The sequence below is a fragment of the Temnothorax longispinosus genome, chromosome 7 (assembly GCF_030848805.1).
Source record: "Temnothorax longispinosus isolate EJ_2023e chromosome 7, Tlon_JGU_v1, whole genome shotgun sequence".
Taxonomy (NCBI): Eukaryota; Metazoa; Arthropoda; class Insecta; order Hymenoptera; family Formicidae; genus Temnothorax; species Temnothorax longispinosus.
In genome coordinates, this window is record NC_092364.1 from 14,875,870 (window position 1) to 14,881,954 (window position 6,085).

Sequence of the window (6,085 nt, forward strand, 5' to 3'; positions counted from 1 at the left end):
ATAGATCGTGCAAATAGAATTTTCATTATATAATTTTGTAAATAAAAATTTACTATAAAATATAATGTCAAGTTAATATTTCTGCTATATTGATTGAATTATCTACCAGAAATTCGATGCATCAGAATGCATTGTAGCTTTTGCTGGAACTAATGTACTGGCCATTGACACCAATCCTCTTTTATTACAGATAATTACAATTTCAAGGTGCAAAGATGCCGATTTAGATCATGCGAGAATTCTAAACGCCCACGCTCGCGATCCGTGTACGGCGATCCTTGATCCTTATTCAATTAATAATTAATCAAGTTACCGGTTGTTTGTCATAAACATTTAGTATATATAGATTCCCTCCCACACATGCGAGTGTACGAAGTTAACAGTGGTGTACTACGCTATGGAGACCAAGGTCGTTATATGGCGCGTGCACGATTTTTAAACGCACGTAAGCGCAACCATTTAACACGCTCCGTATAACGAATACTAGAGATAGTACATGGCCAATTACGTTACCCCGTTACGGAACGGATGGCTTATTCGGTATTTTGATTAAATCGTATCGCCAGACCGCTCAAATCTTTGAATCGCGTTACGATTTTACATTTTCGAAAGTATATTCGCCTTGAAATACGTTATACGTTTCAGAGAATTTCACGATTCGATGATTCACACGTTGTCCTTAAAGTCGTGCCACGATTTGATACAATCATGCCGAAATTGATACGATCTCGCGGCTTCTGTATTTTTGTAAAGTTGGAATTTTATTATAGCACATTCGTATTTTAAAATATAATTTAAGTTCAAAAGATATTTTATTTACGAAGTTATATTGATGCAACAATGATTTACTGTGCATTAATTGTTCCGTTACTTATGATAGAAACTTGATTACGTTTCTCTAAATATGCAAGGAAAGGCATGTAAATTAATAGAGCGACAAAATCGCGCAGAAAACGTGCATACTTAGTACTTTGGAATGTTTGATTGAATATCCGATTGCAATTATCATATTTAACTATGCGCGTTTATCTGTGTTCATTTTTGATAGTAATGATTTTTACGCTGAAATAATGTTTCTATGCAATTGCAATCAATTTGAAATTGTCATAATTATAAAGTTGTTGATATATCAAAAATATTCAAAATAAAACGATATACTAGATATTCCAGACTATCATTTTTTATCTACAGATTTTTTTAACAATGTAGAGTAAATTTTTTCTTAAAATATCGAGATGTTTTAAGAAAACAACAGATAAATAGTTCTTTAATTATAAATAACTAAGGTAAAGAGCTTTTAGGAAACTAACAGTTTCAGAGATACAAATAAAAATTAAAATCTTATTCTTTGTTTAATATTAGTCATTATATGAGCAGATTTAAAGTCTTTAAGGATTAATTACAAAAATAAAAAAATTAAAATTTTGCGTCAAACAATGATCTCGGAACTTGCTAAAGAAAATTCGCTTCCAAATTATATAAAAAAAATCATATTTTTAATATATTACGTTTTAATATATAAATAATTTATAATATATTGAAATGATATGCGTCAGCTAGCCTTCATAATCATAAGTTTCGAGCTGATTAGGATATCATACGATCGTGATGATTACCTATAAGTAATAGCTATGAGCGTGCAGTAACTGTTCCGCTAACAGATCTGACCGTGAGAGATTTCGTTACATGAGTGCATAATGTAATACAGACAGTTATTAGCTTACAATTACCTATATATCTATTATCAAGCTACGCAGCATGTGGCGGCGATTTTTGTAAATTATAATTCTTTTATTTTATGGCTGGATATTTTTTCACGTGGTATGTAAATTGCCATTTAACTTATTTACTGTGTGGTATTTCAGTGTTGCATTATGTTACAACTTCTATGTCATTGGTTATTGCGATAGAAAACGTTGTGCAAATAAAACTGAGTAAATTAACACGGTACGTTAACATTAAGTTATAAATGTATCGTTATTATAGATAAAAATAATAATTTCTTATTTACACACAAAGAAAATACTTGTACATCTCTTAATGGCTCTCGTTAGTCTCTTTCGTACTATTGCTATTTAGCAACATATTTATGTATTGTACAAGCAAATAGATAAACGTACAGGATATGCATTCTCTTCAGGTTGAGGTCTAGCACGGATGTAAGTGTGGAAAGTGCGAGTCAAGGACATAATTCATTTAGAAAAGATTACATTTTTTTCCATTTTATGGCCATTACTTCATGTTAGATCTATTGACGTCACCATATTTTTGGCAGCTCAGTACGATAAATTTAATCAATGACTCATATCAGTTATACATTAATTACATAACACGACAATTAAATATATACACACAAATAAAGACCCCTCATATCGAAATTGCAAAATATTTTTCTTTTGCATTTATATAAGTATAGATTCAAAGAATGCAATACCAAATTTTCTGCGCACGATTATTATATATATATATATATATATATATATATATATATATAATTGTATATTATATAATTATATGACAATAAAAACAAAAATGTTAACAAGACTATTTAAAAAACAAATTAGGTAAATCGAATTAAATGCTCGTTAGTAACTAATCACTTATTAACCTTGATATTTTTTAGGCTATTTAAGTCATTGAGTGTAAATTACACAAAGCAAATTAGTTTTATTATGTTATCGTGGGAATATAATGTTCATAGTATAGCCAAGTATAACCAAGTATAACATTATACTAATTCCATTGTTCATGCGTCGCTAAATGAAAAGTACGTTTAATCCTTTTTTAAAACAGAGAACTCGCCAGACCGGTACGATAATGAATAGATAATTTCAAGCATGTTCTTTGTTGAATTAAATAACGAAAATAAATTGCTTTAATTGTTTTAAACGGACTTTATATTTAATCCACATTTCTGCATATAATATTAATAGTTACATGTAAATAAATTTGTTGCTTTTTATATAAATTAACGCGTTAACGCATTACAAACGTAAGGCAAATTTGTCAGTAACCAGAATCATTAATCTTTTGAAGAAACGCCAAGGTCCTCCGTAGGTATAAAAAAATAATTACAACTCCTCGCAATAATTAATTCCTACAGTAATTTGATAGGCGTGTTCTCAAACGCTGATATAACGATCCTGTTGGCGATATCGATTGACAAGCTTGATAAGTCTTCATATGTTGTATTACCTCGCAAAAAGCTTATATTGTTGCGCATACGTTACATTCTAACGGAATCTTGTCAATAACTGTGTTACGTATATTGCCGACTTTTTTTTAGAGATTCTAGAATAAAATTACGAAATAAAATAAAGAAATTAATTTATAAAAATTTTATTAAAAGCTACCTCTGCTCCATTTTCGTCTGCCGAGAATATAAATATCGATACCGAAATAGATCACAGAAATAGATCTTGTGTCCTTCGGATATTGCGCAATTGCACTTTTTATTCCGGGTTTTACAGGAAAAATGTACGATATGGTTGAACGGTTATTGGTTAGATGTTACGTATAACTGTAAATTGGACGTTTCTTATTTTTACATGAAAAATGTTTTCCAGACGTGGATCTTTATAGGAAACATCCAAAATATCTAAATTTATTTTCGGAATTTTGTATCCAAAAGTTCAACAGAAAGCATTTTTTTTTATCTTACACGCAAACTGTTTATTTTTTATGTTGCAGTCTGTACATTGTAACGTGATTGCGCAACCAAACTTTTTTGCATGACTTGTTTTCTGCTCTAATATAGTCGCTCTATTAAGCATCATTAAATATTCATTTATATATACATTCTATCTTTTTTCCCACGCTGACTAGAGAATAAAGATATGTCTAATGGAATATATTGATGCTGATTTAATGCATATCAATACTACCTTCGGCTGTTTCTGCAGTCTTGACGGTTTGCATTTTGCTCTTAGCAAAAAGCAAGAAGCAAGAAACGCTTTTTATATTTACAAAACGCGTGAACGTGAAATTATTAGGTGTACCAATGTAATGCTTTTATTATTGTCACAGTCAAAATGCACGCTACATTTCCCCCTTCTTCCTCCACATGTATATACCTTTATACTTTATATTGTCAGATAAGAAGTAAAAACTAAAAAACCATGGTGACACACATCAATGCGCAAACGTTAGCAAAGAAATAGAAAAGTACACAATAACATGTAGTGTTTTTATTTCCGCAATTAATTTTAAATTGTTTTGCTTTAATTTCTTGGTTATTCGTATTTACAAACAAATCTGTTCAAATCCACCTGATCTTGGTAGTTGACAACAACCGATTTGAGTGTTAGTTGAAATTGCTGTCTCGAAGAAGTAACACGAGAGAAGTAACACAAAAATTTATATCATTTGTTAAAACTTCTAAGTGCTGCTAAAACTGCTAAAACAAAAGATGGTTTGTGAAACGGTGTGTACGATAGTGAATACAATATTATGTTGTACACAAAAGTATAAAATAGCTGAAGAAGTCGATATAAAAATGGAAAATATTCAGAGCAAAACAGAAGGTATTAATCATTCTATACTTTGCTGTTTCTATCTATTTTATTTTATTTTATTTCTATCTAATTATTCTATTGTTGATATAATCTTGATTTCTCGTAAGCAATTTGCGTACAATTAGTCGACAGTTTATTATATATAATTATATAATTTAAATTTTATTATAAGACAAAAATATATTACTATATATACTACATAAATTATATTTATAATAAATAAGAATTTTAAGAAAGAAGAACATTCTAATACTACAGATATAGTAAAAATTATAATCAAACCAGAGAAAAATGCTTCGATCAAACCGTCGTGTATTCCTCAAGCGTACGTATCTCAAAAACCGAACAGCGAGAGTTTGAAGAGGAGCACACAAAATATTGTTTCAACAGATAATTCTAAACTTGGCAATTATTATATAAGGTTAGAAATGTTATGTGACAAAATTATAGCAATTTTTTAACTATATGAAATTATTTTGCAAAATTGATTGATTAATTTCCTTCTACATAAGTATAAGAGTTTTTATATTTCAAAAATATATTAAAACAATAAATCTCTAAACAATTTTTGTTAATAGGTTTGCAAAATGTAAATGCGGACAGCAGGAGCAGCAAAATGCATCAGAAGATGAAATCAAGCTGCAAGTGATAATTGTTACAGATAAACATTATTGTGGCAATTTATCTGAGGTCGATGAACCGCACAGGCATAATGTACCTGTGATTGATATTCGGAATCCAGAAGTAACAGCCGAGGCTTCACAATCGAGAAGATTGCCACAGCCTCAGTTACTTGTGACGAGTTCTACCAGAAATTCGCAATGCAGGTTAGATTATAGTTTAATTTTATTAATTTTTTCGTAACACGATTAATTTTATTTGGTACTGAATAAAATCGAATTTACAAATAACTTGGAGAAAATAATGTTCAGACATGTTAGAAAATATGTTTTTAACTTTAAGAATATTACAATCTTATATTTATATAATAATTTCTAACGTGTAATATATTTTTGTTATTAGAGCTGGTAATTCGACCACATCAACATCGTACTTACCAATTAAAGAACAGGAACCATATCGAAAAAAACAGGACAGGATAAATAGTTATTTAACATCAACAAAAGTAGATAGAACAAAAAAGTCATCTAAACGATCATTTCATTTATCAAAATATATTACAAGAATATTTAGACATTCTGCCCCCGAAATTAAAATAAAATAAAATAAAAATTATATTTTAAGATAATTGACCTCTACTTAAACGAACGATTTAAACAGCGTTTTTTTAAAGAGAAGGTATTGCATAAATCGAAAAATTTATATAACAGTACTCTATACGTGCATTTAAATTTGTCTGCACTTTTTTTCGACAGAATGTCTAAAATTCTAAATCTATAACAGAATATTATATTTTTATGCATCCTAATTTGATGTGCTAATAGACAAGTATAATTTCTAATAAAATATAATTTCTGTTATATCTAGATTATAATCATAATTTACAAGATAGCATTATAATCATTATTTAGAAATTTATAATTTATTATTACAGTATATAACGTCTAACG

At 29.0% G+C, this 6,085-nt stretch overlaps 1 long non-coding RNA gene across 1 annotated transcript; it reads left to right on the forward strand.

Annotated features, from left to right (window-relative positions):
- Nucleotides 1-4,062: 4,062 nt before the first annotated feature.
- LOC139816754 (uncharacterized) lies at nucleotides 4,063-5,866 on the forward strand. Its single transcript, XR_011733075.1, has 3 exons — nucleotides 4,063-4,935; nucleotides 5,093-5,341; nucleotides 5,538-5,866. It is a non-coding gene; the product is annotated as an uncharacterized lncRNA (long non-coding RNA).
- The last annotated feature ends 219 nt before the right edge of the window (nucleotides 5,867-6,085 follow it).